The sequence below is a fragment of the Pleurodeles waltl genome, chromosome 7 (genome assembly GCF_031143425.1).
Source record: "Pleurodeles waltl isolate 20211129_DDA chromosome 7, aPleWal1.hap1.20221129, whole genome shotgun sequence".
Lineage (NCBI taxonomy): Eukaryota > Metazoa > Chordata > Amphibia > Caudata > Salamandridae > Pleurodeles > Pleurodeles waltl.
The window spans coordinates 1,220,453,749-1,220,477,921 of record NC_090446.1 but is presented as its reverse complement, the minus strand read 5'-3'; positions in this window follow the sequence as shown (position 1 = coordinate 1,220,477,921).

Sequence of the window (24,173 nt, the reverse complement as noted above, 5' to 3'; positions counted from 1 at the left end):
CTGCCATCATTGCGGAGGCCAGAGCCTGAAATGCTCTGTTGGGCCGCCGTGCCAGAATGAATGCCCTCCAGGTATGCATTTGTTTGTTGCAAATGCCTCTCGACACCCTGGATGGCATTCAGTATGGTTGACTGCCCAACAGTGAGGGATCTCAGGAGGTCAATAGCCCCCTCACTGAGAGCAGCAAGGCTGACTGGGGCAGGGCCTGAGGTGCCTGGGGTGAAGGAGATGCCCACCCTCCTGGGTGAGCGGGCACAGGAAACACACTGAGGGGCTGCTGGGAGGGCAGTGCTGGTAGGGGGGTGTCGGCTGTACCTGTTGTTGGGGTGGACCCAGAGGTGTCCGCTACTGCCAGAGAGCTTCCATTGGAGGGGGAGTTGATGTTTGTAGTGTCCCCTCCTGTCTCCATCGTGGTGCTCCTCTCACCCTCCATCCCACTGGTGCCCTCACCCTCTGTGGATTTGGCATCCAGGCCCATGTGGGATGCCGCTCCCTTCCTCGCCGGTGCCTCTGCTCCTCTGCCAGATGATGCTAATGCACACAAAGACAGGGTGACAAAACAAAAAGGGGGAGGGGGGGAGACAGAGAATGCACTTGGTCAATGCCAGCAACACCACTACCGTTGGCTTACACAACACACAGGGAGCTGCCCTATGCACTAGGCCATGCACCATCAGTTATAATGCTAGTCACCAGCCCATGGGGGACATGACAGAATTCCATCAGCTGCACACCTGAAACCCACAGGACCCTGTCCAGTAGTAGATGACCACTAACACCATTGGGTTTGGAGTGCTTCAGAGCCTGCCCAACAAGGGACCTACCCTGCCATGTCTGCCCTGGCCTAGGGGCACCCACAGTCCACATCCCCCAACCAGGTAAAACCATAACGCACGCAAAATCATGAATCTGAATTTGTACTCACCCCCTTGTGGCTGCTGTGATGCCCTCAAGTGCCCATCCAACTCCGGATAGGCCGCCGCCAGGATGCGGAACATCGGGGGTCAGGGTACGACGGGCACCCCTTCCTTGTTAGGAGGCCAGCCCCAGCTGGGCCTCCACTGTCTTCCTTGCCCAGCGGCGCAGGTCCTCCCACCGTTTGCAGCAGTGGGTGGTCTGCCTGTCAAAGACCCCCAGGGTCCACACCTCCTTGGCGATGGCACACCAAATACCTTTTTCTGATGGGCGTTGACCTTCAGGAACAATAAAGCAGAGAAGGGATTAGTAATACCGTCCAGACCGTCAAACTCATGGCCCACCATATCCCTCCCATCCACTATTGCACACACATTGACCACCATACATGCAGCACTCTGGCCAGGACCCCTCAGACCCACCCCTATACGGGTCTTACACACACAGCAACTCATACATTCATGGCCCACGCATCATGCTCACAGTGTACTCACCTGTTTGTCTGGAGGACCATATAGTAAAGTGAACTGGGGTAGGACCCCATCCTCAAGTCTCTCCAACTCCTCTGTAGTGAAGGCAGGGGCCCTTTCCCCAGACACATGAGCCATTGTCACTTTCAGACACAGGTCACAGCAGCACTTGCAGTGTAGGTGCTCTCCTGTTCAAGGTCAGGTAGCAAGTGAGTGAACAGATAGAAAATGGCGGTCACGTCCGCAGCGGACTTACCTCATTTCCTCTAGTCCCTCCACACAGGTCAGGCAGCCACCATGTCAGGGGAGCACAAACTGCGTCACAGCAGACATTGGCACATCAACTGACTTTCGGACTGACATACTGGTTCTGTAAATGAAGACATGCATCATTATTGCAGTAGATGTGTGAATATGACCCTCTGCTCACCGTTTTCCTCCCTAGGCTTCTACCGCTGAGGATGAATATGAGATGGAGACATTCTCCAGTGTACAGACCCCTGGTGGACCTTGTGACAATGGAGGACAGACACATTGTCCTAACCCACAGACTTGATCGGGCCACAATCCAAGAACTGTGTGCCCAATTGGAGCCAGACCTGATGTCAGCTATCTGCCAGCCCACAGGTATCCCCCCTCTAGTGCAGGTCCTGTCAGTGTTCCATTTCGTGGCAAGTGGTTCCTTCCAAACAACAGTGGCCATGGCATTAGGGATGTCCCAGCCAATGTTATCAAACATGTTGACCAGAGTGTTGTCTGCCCTGCTGAAACACATGTGCACCTACATCGTATTCCCACAGGTGGAGGATTTGGCCACAGTGAAAGCTGACTTTTATGCCCTGGGATATATCCCCAACATCATTGGTGCTGTTGATGGTACAAAGGTAGCATTTGTCCCCCCCTGGAGAAATGAACAGGTGTTCAGGAATAGAAAAAGCTATCACTCTATGAATGTGCAAATGGTGTGTTTGGCTGACCAGTACATCTCCCACGTGAATGTCAAGTATCCTGGATCTGTGCATGACGCCTTTATCTTGAGGAATAGCAGCATCCCATATGTGATGGCTCAACTCTAGAGGCACCGGGTGTGGCTAATAGGTGAGCCCAAGGTCCCCACCCAGTATATGTTGGTGTCTAGGTATGGGGTTGTCCCTAAGGGTTAGTGTGTGTCTAACAGTTGTCCGTCGATGTTTTCAGGTGACTCTGGTTACCCCAACCTCTCATGGCTACTGACCCCAGTGAGGAATGCCAGGACAAGGGCAGAGGAACGTTACAATGAGGCACATGGGCAAACAAGGAGGATAATTGAGCGAACCTTCGGCCTCCTGAAGGCCAGATTCCGGCTCTCCATCTGACAGGTGGATCCCTATACTACTCACCCAAGAAGGTGTGCCAGATCATCGTTGCATGTTGCATGTTGCACAACCTGGCCTTGAGACGCCAGGTGCCTTTTCTGCAGGAGGATGAGCCTGGAGATGGTCTTGTGGCAGTGGTGGGGCCTGTGGACAGTGAGGAAGAGGAGGCAGAGGAAGAAGATGTTGACAACAGAAGTAATATCATGCAGCAATACTTCCAGTGACACACAGGTAAGACACTGTAACTTTACTTTACTTTTCAGTTTTCTGTTGGACATTGTACATGGCAGCCTGATTTCTCTATGTCTATGTACCCTTTGGAATCTGTATTTTCAGATCTCTGTGGCCCACTCTGGCTCCTGGAATGTTTACTGCTGCCCACTAAAGGTCATACCAATGTATTAATTACTGTACATATGAATTGCAATGTTTTCAGAATGTTGTACTAATACATATTTCAATCAATTGACAGACTCCAGATTTGTATTTGTTTCAAGGGTGTTTATTTAAGTGCTAATAAGTAGAGGGGGATGTGCAATGGGCTGGGGTGATGGTGGAGGAATGTCCAGTTAGAGTCCAGTCTCTTGGTATCATAGGTGCATTGTCCAATGGGGCATAGGAAGGGGAGTAATGGCAGTTCAAGGTGGACAGGGGGACTGAGTGGGACACAAGGGTGACAATCAGGAGAGTCTTATTTCCTGGCAGGGGTCTTGGCAATGTTCTCTGGCTTCTGCCTGGATCGCAGGGACCATTTGCGGGTTGGTTCGCTTTCTGCAGGGGGTGGGGAGCTGGTGGTCTGTTGGTCCTGTGACAGGGCCTCCTGTCCATTAGCGCCGACAGAGGTGGAGGGCTGTTCATTGGTGTGGCTAGTGTCAGGGGCCCGTTGTTGTGCCACTGCCTCCCTCATGGTGTTGGCCATGTCAGACAGCACCCCTGCCATGGTGACCAGGATGGTGTAGATGTGTTTGAGGTCCTCCCTGATCCCCAGGTACTGTCCCTCCTGCAGCTGCTGGGTCTCCTGCAACTTGGTCAGTATCTGGCCGATGGTCTCCTGGGAATGGTGGCATGCTCCCAGGATGTTTGTGAGTGCCCCCTGGAGAGTGGGTTCCATGGGCCTGTCCTCCCCCTGTCGCACAGCAGTCCTCCAGGCTTCCCTGTTGTCCTGTGCCTCTGTCCCCTGAATCGTGTGCCCACTGCCACTGACCCCAGGTCCCTGATTTTCTTGGGTTTGTGGGGTTGCCTGGGGTCCCTGTAGTGGTGGACACACTGCTGATTGACGTGTCCTGGGGACAGTAGCATGGGCCCGCTGTGTGGTTTTTGAGGGGGGAGGCTCTGTGGTGGGATGGGACTGTGGCAGGGTAACCGACTGTTCTGAGGTCCCTGATGGGCCAGGTTGGTCATTGTGATCCAGGCGTGCAGAGCTGCCGTCATCACTGTGGGCCTCTTCAGGGGGGTCTGGATGTAGCTGGCAACTCCTCTCTGGTAACGTTGAGTAGGGGTCCTGTGGGGATGCAAATGCATTGTAAATTGTATGTGCGTGTGCCATCTTGTGCATGGGTGCGTTTCCCTGTATGTTTGTGATTGCACTGTCAGCTTTGCTTTTTGTGAGTGGTGAATTTGTGGCCTAGGTGATTCTCTCTCTTGGGCATGCTGTGGTGATGGGTGTCCATGCAAGTCTGTGATGGGGATCCATGGATTGGTGTGGCATGCAGGACTTAGTATTGGGATGGGTGGGTTGTGATAGTGGGGTATATTTGAGGTGGTGGAGTGATGGGGTGAGGGTAGGAGTTCGTGATGGCATGCAGGTAGGGTGGGGGATATAATAGTAAAGATCTGACTTACCAGAGTCCAGTCCTCCTGCTACTCCTGCGAGGCCCCGAGGACGCATGATCGCCAAGACTTGCTCCTCCCATGTTGTTAGTTGTGGGGGAGGAAGTGTCGGTCTACCGCCAGTCCTCTGTACAGCTACCTGGTGTTTTGCAACCACGGAACGCACCTTCCCCTGTAGGTCGTTCCACCTCTTCCTGATGTCATCCCTTGTTATGGGGTGCTGTCCCACGGCGTTGACCCTGTCAACGATTCTCTGCTACAGCTCCATCTTCCTTGCAATGGACGTCTGCTGCACCTGTGAACCGAATAGCTGTGGCTCTACTCAGATGATTTCCTCCACCATGACCTTTTGCTCCTCCTCTGAAAACCTGGGGTGTCTTTGGGGTGCCATGGATGTGGTGTGAGTGATATGTGTGAGGCTGTTTGAGGTGATGTGTGGGGTGATGTATTGTGGTGTGTGCTGTGAAGGGCGTGGATGGTGTATAGGTGATGGTGTTCTGTGGCTCAGATTGGGTGGGTGCTCCTGGTTTGCCTCTCTCTCTGTTGGCAATCTTTTTTGTGGGTAATGTGTGTGTGTGTTTTATAGTGGTCTGAGTGTGTGGGTATGGTGTGTGTATGTGTGTCAGGTGTGTGTAGTTTGAATTGTCCAATGTGGTGTGGTTTTGTTAGTGTGTGTGTATTTTGAGCGCGGCGGTGTATACCGCCAGTGGTTTACTGCGGTTGAAAGACAGCTGCGGTGATTCGTGAGTCCTGATACTGTGGGCGTATTCCTGTTGGCGTAACAGTGTGGGTTTTGGTACCGCCAATTTATCACTGACCTTTGGTCTGGCGGACTTGTGTGGGTGTCTGTATAGTGGCGGATTTCTCTGTGTGGGTCATAACACCCATAGTGATATACCGCCGCAGTCACGGCGGTATACCGTGCACAACACCGCGTACATGTACACCATGTACGCAATCATCACCACCAATGGACAGAGCCATTGGCCCGTGACTGCCATAGGAAACAATGTTAGCCTTTGGCTGTGTCTGCCGTGGTTGGAACCACTTACATTGCGAACAACTTCTGTCGGAGGACGCATGCAGTTACTGATATCCAGTGGAGTAGGTCAGGCATCCGCCATTTTGACAGCTTGAAATGCTGTATATAACGCTGTCAACTGTGTCATAACAACTATATAAGTTTCATACCATCAGAAACATCCTAAATCTGTCTTGTTGTGTAGGTTCAACTACACAACCATGAGTGTAGTGTGAGGCAGGGCACAGATGGCATTTGACAGCGATGCCCGGTCCGCTGATTTTATTTTTAGCGGTTGGAAAATACAGTCCATTTTAAGGGGGAATTGTGTAGCAGATAGTTGGGTGCCACCCAAATCCATATTGTGGACAAGTGTTGACAACCATGGGGCTCACATTTGACCCTTGTGTAGTTGCCAGCTGTGATGTGTACTGGGTGTCATGTCTATCCAGTCAGAAATGCTTCATCACATGATATTGTTGTCATGCATCATGTATTTTGCTGTTGACACACTGATTAATGTTACTAATCATCTCTTGTCATACATAGGTATCCTGGGAGAGGGAGGATGTAACAACCTCTTGTCTACCATCCACTGCCAGACCTTCAGACCATGGAGGAAAGCCATGTCATCCAGTTATATCACCTGAATAGGCAAACAACAGTGGACTAATGCCATCAGTTGGAGTTGGACAGTAATCAAACCTGCATACCACCCATTGAACAAGTCTTGTCAGGATTGCACTTCCTGGCCACAGGGTCCTTCCAACATACAGTGGCCCTGTCTGCTGGAACGTCCCAACCTATGCTCACACTGGTGTTGAATGATTTCCCCTCAGCAATGTTGAAACACATTCACAGCTATGTCAGGTTTCCCGGATGTGAGGATTTAGCCAATGTGAAGGATGACTTCTGTGGTTTTGTCACCTCCACATGTGGTGGGGGCCATTGATGGCACATATGTTGGCTTGGTGCAACCGGAGGCCACTGAACAAGTCTTGTGCAACAGAAAGAACTTCCATTTCATCAATGTGCAAGTTGTCTATTTGGCGGACCTCTCCATCTCAAATGTGTGTGCCCATTATCCTGGAACAGCACTTGAGTCCTTCATAATACAAAATACCAGAGAGGGCCTGGCTGGTTGGTAAGTCACGTCTGTCCTGAATGTGTGAAATAAGCCACTCATTGTTGCACTTATGTCCCACTCCTTAGCTTGGTTGTTGATGCCGCTGAGGAATCCAATTACGCCAGGGGAACTCCACTTCAATGAGGCCCATGGAAGAACACAGAGGCCAGTGGAGCGGGCATTTGGGCTCCTGAAGGCCAGATTTTGGTGTATGGACAGTACTGGTGAAGCCCTCCTTCATCTTATAATGGACTTTGTTCTCCAGTTGCTTGCTATGTGATTTGTGTCCTATGTATGGTTTTAAGTCTATACTCATTGTTTTATTTGCTGTACAGGTACCTTCACGATGACATAGTCATATGGGCATTTCAGAGTTGTGACATTGGCAGGTATGTGATACTGTTATGACATATGAAGTGGATATGGATTGGTCCAGGTAATGTAGGTCACAGAGTTTGGGTATAGGAGACCTGTGCCAAGACCGCAAGCACCTATTGGACTTATGTGGTCATAACATATGTAGTCCTAGCTTGCATCCACATTGTTTTTCCTTCACATTGGCTAAACACTCTTTTTGTATGACCTGTATGTAGCTGTTGATGTGTTTCATAATGGTAGGTCACAGTGCCTGTGCCACAGCACTGATATGTGTTTGTATCATACTACCAGATGCATGAGCATTAGATTATGATGGCCTTGTGATCAGGGACTGTTGTACTGCCATCTGTCTGTATATTGGATTATGTGATATTGAATTACTTTGGTGTGGTATGTGATAAGGGTCAGGCTGAGGACATCAACCCCTTCAATGTTTGCCTATTCTACAGGACAACATCTGACAAATCCCTTCCTTCTGTGGCCTGGAGGTCTGTACCTGTACATTCATTTACTCAGTAGGAATCAATCATTTATGATTTCCAATAGTTCTGACATATTTCCAGCCTATGGCTGAACACTGTAATAACATTTTTTGTTTTACCAGACATGTGTATGTATGTATTTGTGTGAGAGGGTTGTAAACCTGATCTGAACACTGTGTACATGCAATATATACCATCTTGAACAAGTACAGTGGATCATCATCATATGGTTCACATGTTTTAAAATATCAACATGGCTAAATATGTAATCAACATATGCAGACAATGAGTTAGTGAAGGATGATTTTATTGTGAAGCTACAACTAACAGAATATATATGTGACATAACACAACAAAAATTCAAATGTGAAGGGGTCAGTCATGGTGAATGAAATCATTGGAGTAGATGCCACATCATTGGGAGTCCAAAGTCCAGAGTACGCATCCCATTAGAAACGGTAGGTGGTTCAGGATCAGTCCAGAGTGAATGTGTAACACACAAAGGAGGTCCTCAAGGAAGAGGGTTATTGCTGGCAGTGGTGGGTGTTTTTCCATTTGCATCTCCTGGATTCTTTGTTGGACGTCCCTGCTTGCATTGGGGGGGGGGGGGGGGGGAATCAGCTGCTACAGAGGCAAGGGTGTTTGGGGTTTGTTGTTCCCCTGGCAGGGCCTCCCTTCCTGTGGCTGGCACCAATGTTGATGGGCCTGCTGTTGATGAGCCAAAAGAAGGGATAGACTGGTTTTCAAAAGCCATGCTCAGGATGGTATGTATGTCCCTCAACACCCCTGCTAGGGAGTCATGTTGGAATTGTGGGCCTCCATCTGTTCATGCATGTCCCTATACATGTCCCTCTGTAGATGCTTGATTTCAACACCCAGCCAGTCATGTCTTGAGACTCCTGATAGACCCCCAAGATGTGGCTGATGGTGTCCTGCCCAAGAACAGCCCCAGTCGCCGCACCCCGCTGGCTCACAGCAGCCCTCCCATGCACCCTACCCCCACGGACCTGTGCCCTTGCCACAGGCTGCCCTCTCCAATTTGTTCCTGGACTCTCATTGTCTGAAGGGTTGTGCTGCAACTCAGGATCCAGGACAGCGGGGCATGAGATGGTGGACACTGTGTTAGGGACACAGGTTGGGGGGGGGGTGAATGGTTGCCTGGGATGTTGAAACAGCAGGGCTGTGAGGTGACATTGTGGGCACAGTGAGACTCACTGTTGCCATCTGACCAGGTTGCGTAGATGGGCCAGAACAGTCTTCCACATCAAGACGTCCAGGAGTGTAGCCCTCACTGAGGTCTTAATCCAGGGGGGTAGTGGTAGCCTGTTCTGTGACCTCTGTGTGCTCAATGGAAGATCCATCTGTTTATTTAAAACGTACATTGATACTGGTTGTATTGTGACATCTACCTCCAATGGTTTTGTGTTACAGTAAGCAGAGACCTTGGACAACTTTCAGTTGTAGCTGATCCAATTGTGCCAAGTAACCATTGTACTGGGTGAGTTGACATGATATGTGTGAAGCATGCCAACCCAATTTGACTCCAGCAGCTGATGAGCTGTGCAGATCAGTTGCACTTTGGAGGATGGCCTGAAAATGAAATTTTACCACAAGTGCAGCCAACACAGTGGAGAGTCAAGATATGGCTTTGACCATTTGGAGGCCTAGTTGAGTAAGAGGCAGGCAGAACCCAGGTGTTTGTTATATATGTGACTGGAGTCACAATGCTGTGTCAATGTGTCTGCTGCTACCAATCTGGTGATGCATCTTGAGGCCTTAGGAATACTTGTTACACACACTGGGTAAGGTGTAATTTCTGCCCTGAATAGTTTAATCTTGGCACAGCAAGTCAAGAATGAACTAGGCAGATAGAAATGATCACTCCCAGGTTAGTACACTTCAATTGAGAGTTCACAGACAGGGGTCGTTAGACAAGTGAACACTGGGCTGATGGTTGGAGATACAGTACAGGGCCTGCTGGGAGTTGCAGTCAGCTCACTCTCTCTACTACACACACTTGACAAATGTTATCCCCCCAGGTGAGTAAACTTCATTTGGGAGTTGACAAACAAGGCTTTTTGGACAAGTGAGCACTGGGCTGGTGGTTGGAGTTACGGAAGCAGGGCCTGCAGGGAGTTGCAGTCATGTCACTCTGGGGGTTATTCTAACTTTGGAGGAGGTGTTAATCCGTCCAAAAGTGACGGAAAAGTGACGGATTTACCACCAGCCGTATTACGAGTCCATTATATCCTATGGAACTCGTAATACGGCTGGTGGTATATCCGTCACTTTACCGTCACTTTTGGGACGGATTAACACTCCTCCAAAGTTAGAATAACCCCCTCTGTGTACTACACACAGTTGAAATATGTTATCCCTCCAGGTGAGTAAGTTCCTTTGGGAATTGCTGGAGGTTGAACTTACAGTAACAGGGCCTGATGGGAGTTGCAGTGAGATCACTCACTCTACTCCACAATACTTTACAAATGTTATTCCCCAAGGTGAGTAAACTTCATTTGGGAGTTGACAAACAGGGTTGTTTGGCCAGGTAAACACTGAGCTGATGGTTGGAGTTACAGTAACTGGGCCTGCTGGGAGTTGAACTCAGGTCACTCTCTCTACTACACACACTTGACAAATGTTATCCCTCCAGGTGCGTAAACCTTATTTGGGAGTTGGCAAACAGGACTTTTTGGACAGGTAAACACTGGGCTGGTGGTTTCAGTTACAGAAACAGGGAAACAGGGCCTGCTGGGAGTTGCAGTCAGGTCACTCCCCCTACTCCCGACACTTGACAACTGTTGTGTATTACATATCTGTATGCAGGCTGCATTTAGGTTTGAGCATACATTTACATTTTGGGACATACTATGGATCCTGGAATGTGTTTCTGTTATTATGAGATTCCAGGCCTCATTTGGACATATGGCATGTAATGGGCGATGGTACTGTGGTGTTGGGTCCAGTGATGCACATTGACAGTGTTACATCGCAGATACTCTGGGTTTTGAATGTTGGTGAGGTACATGAAGAAGACCGTGGGAAAAGCTGAGCTGTGAGCATGCATATCACATTTTTGTAGCATTTGTTTTGTGCTGTAACTTATCAGACTCCACTTTCCCAGGTATTCCAGTCAAGCCCTCAGGATGCAGGATGGTCAACACCTTCTCTTTTGAGGGAAAGAGTTGTAATGGGGCAGTGGGAGGGCCATCGCCATTCTTCTTGGCCTGCAGCTGGTGCCTGGAGACCAGGGAACAGACCTTGGCCCTGAGTTAATCCCATCCCTTGCTATTGTCATCCTTTGTGCGCAGGATGGTGCGTACAGCATTCACTCTGTTGAAGATCCTGGACTACGTTTCCATTTTCCTACTGAGAGGAGTAAGCTGGACGTGTGCTCCAAACATTTGTGGCTCTACTCTTATGATTTCACCCACCATAACTCTTAACTCATCTACAGAAAAATGGAGATTTTTTCCACATGACATGGTGGACAAAATAGATGGTGGCAGGGACTTACTTAACAGGGAAAGTGCAATAGGGTGTAAATGGAAAAATGTGTGTGTGCAGGGTGTTCTATGGGATGGTGGACAAAGGGGTGCGTAATCTATGTAAAAATTGATAAGTGCTGGTCGTGATTCTTTGACTCTGGTTGGAAATGAAAAGGATTTTGGTCTGTAAAGTGGTGTGCTTTGTAGTGTCCTGTGCAGGTGTGTCCACTTGGCCAATATGTTCTAGCTGTGTTGCTTTTGAATTCATTCAATGTGCAGTTCTCTGCTACCTTGCTGACTGTGAACTGCGATGGTCGACTGCTTTGGCTGACCGCCACAGCAGCTGTGTGATTGTAATATGCTCGGTGGTTCGCCACGGCGCTGATGGCACTGGAGTTCGGATCACCTATATGGAAGCCACCGCACCGCTAGCTCTCTACCATTGGTGCTCGATGTTCAGCGGTCCTGCATGTATAACTCGTAATATGACATTCTCAGGGACCGCCGGCGTGGTGATCTTTCCAGGACCGCCAACATGGCGGTCTAGCAGTCCAACCTCCAAACTCGTAATCAGACCCTGAATCTTTTATGATTTTGATTGTGGGTTCCTGGGTGCTAGTGCTTACTTGTCTTACATCCTGCAACACCTCCCTTACTTCCATTTCTATTACATGTGGGGGGTGGTTGTATTCCCACCTGTTTTGCAATGTCACTGTTTGTAGTGACTCTCCTATAGCATGCATTAGAATAATATTTTGTACCTTTCCAATTCACATTTTCTGTTGATACTTTCTTGGTTGCAGGTGTAGCTCTGGCGTATTAGTAATTGCTTTCCTTTCTGGGATATTATATATTTAGGTCTCTATGTGATTGTACCTGAATGTAGTGTAATAGTATAAATACATATATTAAGCGTTATATGTTTTTCATTTACATATAAAAATAGGTCACTACTTCTGTTATTTATACTTAATGTATGTTCTTTCTTGATGCTTCATACTGTTTTGTAGTTTTTCCGTTGGGGTGTTGCAATGGAGAACAGGTAGTTTATTATCTATTAGAAGAAACTTAGGGCCAGATGTAGGAAACTTTTGAGAGTCGCAAATGGCCCGATTCGCAATTTGCGACCCCGCAAAATCGGAAATGGGATGCAAAAATCCCATTTCTGACTCGCAAAATGCGACGCGAGTCATTACCGACTCGCAAAAATAGCGACCCCATTTTGCGACCCGCTAATAGCAAGTCGCAATTTGCGAGTCGCAACCCAAATGCAATAGCCACTCGCAAATCAGCCATGGTAGCTGCTGTTCTCTCTGTTTGCAGTTCTGCTGTTAAAATGGGCGTGTTCGTTTTTAGCGCGGTCGCAAAAAGCGACCTCGCAAACAGCGGACTCGCAATCTGCGGTGCGACTTAATTTGCGAGTCGCAAATTAAAGTCGCGTTTTCTTCTTGGCTACCATTTAATGAGTCGGAAATTGCGAGTCGCAAGGACTCGCAATTTCCGACTCGCTAAATGTTTCCTACCTACATCTGGCCCTTAAAGTGTCAGTTTCGTTTTAAATGTTTATTTGTTGGTACTTTGTAGAAGTTGAGGTTGTCACATTTATTTTGACTGACTTTTGGGGGTGAACTTATATGTTTTTATAATGTATGTATACTTATATTGTTATATATATATTTTCTGCTTTGAGATAGATGTGTTATTCTGACAGATAATTTCATTTTGGACTTGCATTGTTTTCTTTCAGGAAATAAATGTAAAGACATAGAAGTTGGAGAGTGTTTTGTAAAATATTTAATATTTTACATTTTTTATTTCATTTGCATGTACGTTTTAGTTAAAATATAAGCTTCAATTACTTGACTTGCTAGTTGTTGAGATGTATATATTTGTTCTTTAAGGGTCTGGTCAGAGAATCCAGCAGAGTTTCCTCATCTTGCTGCGTTTTTCGTTTTTGATCTGATTTTGTTGGTTAAAGTTGCTTATAGTTTGATTTTATTGGTTAGTTTAGTTTTAGCTAGAATTTATTTTCTTAGTTATGTCCTTCTATGGTAAACACTAATTTGTGTTTTAGTTCTATTGTTTGGTATATAGTTTGATAGTTTTATATATAATGATAACTACATATATATATATATATATGTATATATACATATATTTACGTTCCTGTATAAATGTAGTTAATGCAATTTTTTTGTTTTTTTGTTCTACTGTTATGAATTTAGTTATGTATTTTATCTGGGTGAATTATGAATATTTTGGTGGATGTAATAGATTTATTGAATACAATATTTTCTGTCATTTTAAATAATTCTTTTAGGTAAAAAAATGTTTTTGTTTTTATTAATGATAATTGAATTATTTTTCTAATATTGTAGTTGATATTTTGTGAATCAATGTTTTTGACATATTGTATTGACAATATTTTTGTTTACGATATTTGTTTTTTCAATATAAGTAAAAATCAATATTTTTAATAATGAAATTTGTGTTCCCAATATTTGTGGTTTCATTAGTTAACTATAGGAAGGAGATTTTTGTTAAGGATATCTAATTTCCTATATTTTTGTGTTTTGATAGTATATGCATCAATATTTTATCAGTGATCCATTTGGGATAGACTGTTCCCATGAGAAGCACGATCAGCACTGATTTGCATAAGGCAGACCTTTGTCTAGAGTGGCATGGTGGGTAAAAAACAATGGACTGGAATGTGGCACACGTGATTAGCAGTAGCTGAGATTAATTGAAGCATTCCATTTATCACCTTGTTGTTGTTACTGTTGACACCCCAAGTGCTAGAGGTTGGCCCAGACATGGATCCCATGCTTTCTGTGCCTTAGGACTCAAGCTATACCCTACTGATAAGCCCCAAGTAGGGCAAACCTAATCTAGGTTGCTTGTCATCCCTTTTGGAGGGGAGCTCATCTGTCATTTTGGGTAAAGAGCAGGGGCAGTACTGATTTTCCAAAGACATGCATTTGTCCAGAATGGCATGGTCAGTGAAAAACGGTGGGCTGCAATGTGACCTAAGAGATTGTCAATAGCTGAGATTAATTCAAGCATCCATCACCTTGTTGTAGTTGTTGCAATTTATTTTCGGAAGGGCATTTTATGATGCACAAGCTCAGTATAATAGCAACATAAAAAATGACAATCAGAATACAATAATGGATTCAAATATCTTCATACCCCAGGGGCCACAAACTTCCCCTAGCCACTCCAAGATGCTGCAGGTACTCAGCTTAGAGCCACTCTATACCTCATTTGCCCTGTTCATACTCTCCTTTCTACTATCAATGTGCTTGTGTATGCTAAGAGACATGTTGGGAAGATAAATGCAGCATTAATTTCCTACGATCTCATAAATCACCCTTGGTTGCCAGGAGATAATCTAAATACTTTCTATTTGGAATCAGCATTTTGGCATGGGATGTAACTGTTCGGTTACTAATCCTAAAGATATTTTGGTGGAATTTGCTTTTTCTTCCCACACCTCTACATTTCTTCTTATTGTGTTCAAAGCCAGTCATTCCATACATGGGAATTAGAGTGGAGAAAAGCCTAGAGGTAGTTTAAAAAGCCCACCTACCCCTCTTTCATTTTAAAGGATGATCATCAATATGTCTTATGGCAGAAATAATGTATCCTGAGTAACGGGTTCCAGTCCAATGTAAAGGCAGCTAAGTATAAGGCCATGATCTGCTAACAAACTTGTGACATCTGAAAAATAACGGGTCATGAGTAAGGCAGTAGTCAATTATGAGGAGACACAAAATGAATGTTATCTACAGTAAAATCACATTTACTCTGTCCAACTAAAATAGTAGAACGTAGATCCAGGTCACTACTTTACAGTTTTTAACATCAGTGTTTGTGATGAGCAGGCTCTGGTAAGGTCAGAGCAATCTTCCTCCGGTATATTCAGACATATCCCCGATCAATGGGCTGAAGGTGGTGGCTGGCCTTGGCCGAACACTCAGGTAGGGTATGTCGCATCTGAGAGTGGAAGAAGTAGACACCTTGCATAAGCTTTCTGGGATACTGTAACACAACACCATGATTTAATTGCAGTCCTAAGTTTACAGAAAACATGGGGCTATGAGAGAAGAATCATGGGTGGGCCCATGCCGATTTCATCTGGGATTAGTTTAGCCTTCTATGAAACTAGAGGTGTACAATTCCACACATCCTGAGAACATGCATATTAGGGCAAGTACATATGAGTAACTTGTACACTTAGGTAGCTGTAGAAATCAATCTGGATGAGGGTGAAGGGCCCCTAAAGCTGGAGTGTAAACAGCAGGAGTGGCCTTAACTCCTTTCATTGAATGGCAGGCATGTGGCACAGGATTGACAATAACTTTGGGCTATAGAAGAACAGAAGCACTCATACCAATAAGTCATACTGGACATTTCCTGCCTAACTACCAATATGGGCCTGCTCCATTACACACCTTGGTGAGGTTGGGGAGTACACAATTTGGAGTTAGTACGCGCCCAGTGCTATCCCTCCACACACCCTCATGGTCGCTTTCATATTGCTGCTAGATCCAGGGTTGCTTTTAATTTTTGAAGGCATGCTCCTGAAATTGAGACAATTCTTTCAGCATTCGCACAGGAAATATATTAACTTTACAACATCCATGGCAACATCAGCAATTTTAAACAAGGCAGCATTTTTAGCAGCAGAATTGGCGAGGTCATTGCGTCTTGAAACATCATTATGAGGGTGTTGGTGGGCTTCACGTTTTACCACAGTCACCATTTCTGGTAATTGCAAAGCATTTCAAATATTTTTAACACACTGCCTCATTTTGATTGGAGCCTATGCTGAGAGGAGGAATCCTCTTTGCATCCAAAGGAACTCAAAGTCATGTGTAACTGCAAAGATATATTTTGAGTCCATGTACACAGTGACTCTTTTTCCTTAGCTAGGATGCAAGCCAGGGTGAGTGCAATGAGCTCTGCCACTTGGGAGGATTTCGCTGATGGCAAACCACTTGATATACAGTGCAAACAACAGAACCAGCAGCTAAAGTACATTTATAATTTCTGTGACAGGAATCATCCACAAAATAAATCAGTTCACATTCATCAAGGGGCAAATCAATATTTGTCTTAGTAACTTGTGCAGTGATTAGGATACAATCATGTGGGTTTCCATCTTCAGTGAAGCAGGGTTCAGAACAGGACATTGAACCAAAATAATTTGAGAAGCAGATAACAATAGTATTTCATATCATGACAACTGTGCTGTGGAAAGGTGGTGGTTTGTTTTAGTGAGAAGTGCAACCATGGAGTGAGGCACTGCACCAGTTAGTGGAGAATTTAACATAATATTCTCAGAGACTTCAAGAAACATCACAGCATCCTTAAATATGGTAGTAGTCTGGCCTCAAATGTGTCCAATATTGAGGAGTAATAAGCTATAGGTCTTTTTCTGATCCATTTAGTTTTGTACCAAGACCACAGGCACAATCCATTTTGTACACAATAATACAAAGTAAGTAGTTTAACTCAATCAGAGATCCCCAAAGTGGGGGCTGAGGTCAACACTTCCTTAATTTTTACTAATGCATTTCAGCGTCAATGGACTACTGCAAGGTTTTACTGTACTTGCTGCTGGTCCTGCCAGCAGCAAGTACAGGGAGGGGCGGGGCTGGGCCACTGGAGGGGGCGGAGAGTTGGGGGAGTGGTGTCTATGAACTTTAAGTACGCATGTGTGCTTGGCCAGCCATCTTAGGCCGGCCAAACACACATGCACCCTTAGGTATCTCCAACCCAGCTGTGTACACAGCTGGGTTGGAGAAACTGCACAGACTCCCATGCAGTGTTTGAGTGGCAGGCCAAGCCACTTAGACCAATCCTGGCACTGCTCTCATGCTAGGTTTAGCAGCGCCATGTTTGCTGGGGAACCTGTGCTAGTTTTCCAGTGAATGTTGGGATACCAGAAGAGAAGAGGAGCGCAAGGTGGCCGGCAGTGTCGGTGTCGCTGAAGGTACGATTATAAAAAAGAATTATTTTGTTTATTTCCCCCGTCCCTATACCCATCCACCCAACCCACCCCTCCCCTTGGGACTTGCAGCTGCAGCCGCTGAATCAATGTATTGAATCATAGGAACTCTAGACAGCTGTCTTTTTCAGAGGCACAAAGGAAGACAGGCACAGGGGAAGTGGTAGGTGCACTCCCCTTAGTACGCATGTGTGCTAGGTCGGCCGTCTCAGGATGACCAAGCACACATGCGGACTGAGCTGTCTCCAGCCCGGCACTGTGTTGCCCAGTTGCAAAGAGCAGGCAAAGTCTCCCAGTCTGCCTGGGAGTGCAAATCGAGATTGCTCAGGCCAATCCGGATGCTGCACTGATGCTGCCAGCAGCATAAGAGCAGTGTTAGAATTGGCCACAGGGCAGGCTGGGAGCCTGTGCCTTCAGTGAGGGACCCAGAAGAGTGTCGGGCTGGCAGAGACGCTGCAGGCAGGCTTTTTTTGTGTGTCTTTTTTGTTTTGTGCCCCCCGTCCTGCGACTTTGTCACGACTCCAGTTGCCACTGCCTTTAAGTAAAAACAAACCTAAAGAAAAGAAGACTCTGTTACTATAAGGATTGTCTATAGCTTAATATGGACTCAGTGCCCTCTCTGTAATCTCTCTGGGCAGCAGGCAAATCCTAAACGAAGGGTTTTCTGATGAGAGGTGTTGTGAAGCCACAGAAATGACAGTCCAAAGAGAAAAATTAATGGGAGCTAAAAATTCCCCAGCTTCAAAGGCTCTACCAGTCGATAATTTTGAATAGTTAACAAGGAAGAAGTATGAGTTGAACACACTACTCATGCAAAAGAGGAGGGAACTCTTTACCAACTGAATGAATGCCATTATGAGCAAGGTGAAAAAGTTGGTCGCCGTCTTTCCCTGAAACTGAAACAAAGGGAGGCTAAATCATTGATTTCAAGTGATCTATGACAAGCATGGTGCTGTGCTTACCCATCCAAAGATATTACTAAGTGTTCACTGCTTTCTACATGACATTTTACATATGAGAAGACCTGCCAAATGGCGTGACTGAAGTGGCATTTATGGTCAGTCTCCCTCTTCCAAGTATGTATCAGCTGATGCATGAGAGGCATTTCAATGCTGAAATTTTGGATGAGGAAATAGCAGAAGTGATGAAGTTGATATCCACCAAAAAAAGATCCAGTGGAATACTATAACACAACAGCCAAATTCTTGATTCTGGTCCCAGGGAAAATGTAGAGAGACACCTTGTACTTTTAGGACCGCCGTGCAGAAGTTAACAAGGCCTACTTCTCTTTGATTCCCAAGCAGGGGAACCACCCATTGCATTTTAGCAATTACTGACAAATGTCCTGGCCAAAGTTCTGACTTAAAGACTGAAAAACATTATATCCTCATTAGTTTACAAATCACAGATGGGCTTTGTCCCTGGCTGTTCTTTCCAAAACCATTTGTTGTTGTTGTTGCATTTCTTTTTTTACAGATGATGAGAAGGGTACCTTCTCCCTCAATGCTGAAAGGCTTTTGATCGAGTGGAGTGGGGTTACCTCTTTCACACAATGACTATGACCTCCATTGGCCCAAATGTTCTACTTATTACAATGGTTATATGACTCATGCACAGTAATGGCTTCGTCTTAGATGCTATTTCCATTAGATGGGGTACCTTTAATATTTCTCATAGAATTGGAACTGCACGCACTGGCCACCCAAAAGCTGCCTCTATGTTGCTGTTTTGACCAGTGTGCTGTATTTACAAACCCTTAGGGAGAAACATGCCACCTACCCTAAAAAAGGTTTGTCATTGGTTGTCTTGTAATACTGATTTTAATGCCAAAGAATTCAATGATATTTTGTTTGTGAGGAGAGTTGGAGAGTTTGGTGGGTTGGTCCCGTAGAAAAAAACAGTTGAGAGGGGGTTGTGTTGTTATTAACTGCAATAACCCATTCTTGGCTCATTGTTTAATTCAGTCTGGCGCTATGAGGTACATGCAGGGCGCCAACATTGATATTGTACCCCGGGCCATTTTTTTTTTTTACATCTACAATCTAGGAGGAAGAGAGGGCAGGGATTTTCCCTCTTTAGGACAGTTGAGACATTTAGTTCCACGATTCCTATAGCAAACCAATTATTCCCCCTTTCAGACTTGCCCAACATTGACTGATGCTTAGGTCCCACTGGTGTCTCTCCAGAATGCAGTATTCAAGTGCTGGAAGATTTGGGGGACCTTATTAACTCTATAATTTTTTATTTCAGTGGCCTGCACCATTAGCCATTAAAAGCCCCTGCCACATCACCGGTGGTGTCTCTTCCATGCCACCTACTAAACTCATCTCTTGGAATCTTGCAGTATTAGCCTCCAAACTTTCCTGTATAAACTGGTGTAAGTTTATTGATATGTTTGATATTTGCCTCTTTTAAGATACCAAGGGCCAGATGTACCAAATTCCGGCATGGAAGGCTGGACGACTCGCAATTTGCGAGTCCCAATGCCGAATGCAGGATGGTGTCCCTGACACCATCTGCGAGTCGCAAGGGGGTCGCAAAGGCCCACCTCATTAATATTAATGAGGTGGGTCGCAATTTACTACCCCCTTGCGAGTCGCAGGACTCAAAGGGATGGTGGCCTGCTGGAGACGGCAGTTCAGATGTCTGTGTCTGCTTTTCAATAAAGGAAAACGAGTTGCATTACACACAAAAAAATGAAACATGTCAGTTTAATTTTTTCAGAGCAGGCAGTGGTCCATAGGACCACTGCCTGCTCTGAAAAAAAAATGTCAGGGCCATTCACAAAGGGGAAGGGGTCCCATGGGACCCCTTCCCTTTTGCGAATGGGTTACCACCAGTGTGACACTGGTGGTAACTGCGAATTACTTTGCGACTGCGTTCGCGGTCACAAAGCAATTCTGTATTGCGATGCGACTCGCAAATAGGAAGGGGAACACCCCTTCTTATTTGCGAGTCGCATTCCCATTTTGCGAGTCGGTAACCAGGTTACCGACTCGCAAAATGGGAATGGGCATCGCAAGGTGGCTTTTGCGCCTCGCAAACAGCGATTTTCGCTGTTTACGAGGCGCAAAAGCCGAGCTACATCTGGCCCCTTGTCCCTATTTCCCCAGTCTTGCCCAGGCTTTGTTAATTTTACGCAGGCCGCCAGTTCTTTAGGGAAGGGCCCACGATCTGAGTAAAAAACACACTGCCTTGTCTTGCAAAAGAGATTGACTTGTGTTCACCAAATGTTTTATGTGTTAGCCTGGGGTTTACTGCTAATGTGATTTATTATGGGCCTCATTACGAGTTTGGCCATCGGACTCCCAGACCGCCATGTAGGTGGCCCTGAAAAGACTACCATAATGGCGGTCTTTCAGGCGACCCTATTACGAGTCACACAGGCAGGACCACCAACCAAAAAAGGCAGACTGCCAGCGGAAAGGAGGGCTGGAAGTAGGTGGTCTGACCTCCAGAGCTGAGAGCACGACGACCAACCACTGACCATGTTCCAAGCACACAATCGCCATGGCGAACCCCCAAGGCGGTCAGCCAATGGTAGTCTGAACCACAGCGGTCAACGGTCACCAAAGTAATACACAAGTGCACATTGGATGAATTTGAACACAACACAGCTGACACATATTACCACAGTGGACACACCAGCAAAGGACACTATAAAGCACATCCCTTCACACACCACAATACTTTGAATTTGCACAGCAAGGCAACGTAGCCAGAGCACCTTATTTTGAAAATACATAGATTAGGCACCCCTTTTTTCACCATCCCATTGAGCACCCTGCACAGACATTTGTCCAGTCACACTCTTTTGCACTTCCCCTGTTTAGTATGTCACTGTCACCCATTTTCTTTTCCACCATGGCACATTTAAAATATCCCTGTTTCTCAGAAAATGAGTTAAGAGTCTTGTTGGATGAAATCATAAGAGTAGAGTGACAATTATTTGGAGCACAAGCCCAGCACACTCCTCTCAGTAGGAAAATGGAAATGTGGGCAGGATAGTCGACAGAGTCAATGCTGTAGGTACCACCCTGCGCACAAGGGAGGACATTAGGAAGAGGTGAAATGACCTCAGGGGCAAGGTCTGTTGCCTGGTCTCCAGGTACCAGCTGCAGGCCAAGAAGACTGGTGGTGACCCTCCCAGTGCCCAATTACATCTCTTTCTCTAGAAGGAGAAGGTCTTGGCCATTTTGCATCCTGAGGGCTTGACAGGAATACCTTGGGGAATGGAGTCTGGTAAGTCACAACACCAAAAATATCACCAAAATGCTATGTCATGCATGCTCACAGCTCATCTTTTACCACTTTTACTGTCACCCCATTCATCAGCCCAGTGTCCACCAGTCCAAAGATCTCAATTTAGCAACTCACATGTGAAGCGTACTCACTTGTGTATAGTGTATGGACTGACATAACTACAGCTCCAACTTGGAACTGTTCTACAACTCCAAACACCAGACAAGTGGTCACTTCTCCAAATACACCTGTTCAGTACATACCAATTTAATGGTACACACTTGGGTAGATAACATTTGTCAAGTGTGCGTAGTACAAGCACTGACATGACTACAACTCCCAGCATGTACTAATTCAGTAACTACAAACTTTAGCACAGTGGCCACATGTAACAATACATCTGTTAGTGAACTCTCAATTGATGTGTACACACTTGAGAACACTGGTCAAGTGTGTGTACTAGAGAGAGTGACATGACTTCAACTCACAGGAGGCACTGTTTCAGCAACTCAAAACACAAGAACAGTTGTCACTTGTCTAAAGACCACTGTCTGGCACCTCACAATTTAAGGTTACTCAGCTGGGAGGATACTATTTGTCAAATGTGGGAAGTAGGGAAGAGGGAGTGACATGACCACTAAGGCCAGGAAGGCTTTGTGTCTGTAACTAACCACCAGCCCAGAGTTCTCTTGCCCAAATACCATTGTTTGGTAACTCTCAATTGAAGCGTAACCATCTGGAAGGACAACACTTATATAGTGTGTAGTACAGGGAGTTACATGACTGTAACTCCCAGGGGGCTCTGTTACTGTCCCTCCAACTACCAGCATAGTGTTATCTTCTCCAAGGACTCCTGTTTGGTAACTCACAAATGAAGGGTACTCACCTGGGAGAGGATAATATTTGAATAGTGTGTGGGTAGTACAGGGACTGACGTGACTCCAACTCCCAGCAGGCCCTGTTTCTGTTACTACAAACACCAGACCAGTGTGCCCTTGTCCAAAGACCCGTGTGTCTAAACTCTCAGTTGAAGTGTGCTCACCTGGGAGGATACCATTTGTATTGTGTGTGTAGTACAGGGACTTACATGACTCCAACTCACAGTGGGTACTGTTTCCCTAACTCCAGAAACCAGCACAGTGGTCACTTACCTACATACCTCTGTTTGTCAACTGACAAATTAACTATATTCACCTGAGGGGAGAACATTAGGAACATGTGTGAAATAGGTGGAATACCCTGACGGCAACTCACAGGAGGCACTGTTTCAGCAACTTAGAACACCAGAACAGTGTTCATTCATTGAAAGACCCCTGTTTGGCAATCCTCAAAGTATGTTTACTCAGCTGGGAGGATACCATTTGTATAGTGTGTGTAGTACAGGGAGTTACATGACTGCAACTCCCAGGAGGCTCTCTTACTGTTACTCCAACCACCAGCCCATGGTCCTCTTCTCCAAAGGCTCCTGTTTGGAGACTTACACATGAATTGTACTCACCTGGAAGGATGTTATTTGTATGCCTTGTGTAGTACAAGGAGTTACATGACTGCTAAGGTCAGGAAGTTCTGTTTCACTAACTCAGAACACCAGTCCAGTGTACAGTTCTCCAAATACCCTTCTTTCTAAACTCACAAATGAAGTGTACTCACCTGTGGGGATGACATTTATCAAGTGTTTTAAGTAGAGGGAGTGACATGACTGCTAATGCCAGAAGGCTCTATCTCTTCAAATCCAAACACAACCCCAGTGTTCAAATACCCAAATACCCGTGTCTTAACTTTCAAATGAAATTCATTCATCTGGGAGGATAACATTTGTATGGTGGTGAGAATTAGATTGAGTGACCGGAATGCTAAGCCCAATAGGTCCTGTGTCTCTAACTCCATCCACAAAAACAATGTTTACTTGCCCAAATCTATCTATTTATGAACTCTCAATTGATGGGAGGATAATATTTGTCAAGTGTGTGTAGTATGGAGAATGACCTGACTGCAACTCCCAGAAGGCACTGTTTCAGTAACTCCAAACACGAAAACAGTGTTCACTTGTCCAAATACACTTACCTGCTAACTCTCAAATGAAGTTTACTCACCTAAGAGGGACCATGATACAGATCATACTCAACTCAGAGATGTGCAAAATAACTTTGTACAAGGTCTATGCCTAATGTAACACTAAATTGGTGGAGGTCGATGTCACAATACAACTAGTAACATTGTATCTGTCATATCAACAGGTTGAGCTGCCACTGGGCACAAAGAGGCCACAGAAGAGACTGCCACTACCGCCTGGATGAAGCCTTCAGTGAAGATACTCCTGGACGTCTGGATGTGGAGGACAGTTCTGGCCCCTTTGGGCAACCTGGTCAGACAGCAACAGTGAGTCTCACTGTGGCCTCATCGACACTTCCCAGTCTGTTTGCCTCTACATCACAGGCAATCATTTGCCCCCCAACCTGTGTTCTGAGCAAAGTGTCTACCATCTTGTGCCCTACAGTCTTGGATCCTGGGTTGCAGTGCAACACTTCCAACAATGATGGTCCAGGAACCAGTGGGAGAGAGCACCCTGTGGCAAGGGCACAGGACAGTGGGGTTAAGGTACATGGGAGGGAAGCTGTGGGCCAACGGGGTGAGCCACTGGGGCTGCTCATGGCCAGGACACAATAAGCCAAGTCTTGGGGGTCTATCAGGAGTCTCAGTGCGCGATGGGCCAGGTCTTAACCGAACTACGGGTAATAAAGCAGCTAGAGTGGGACATCCTTTTGGATATGCGTGAACAGTGGGAGGCTCACAAAATCAACATAACAGGGGTGATGAGGGGATTTAACACCACCATGAGAAAGGCTCTAC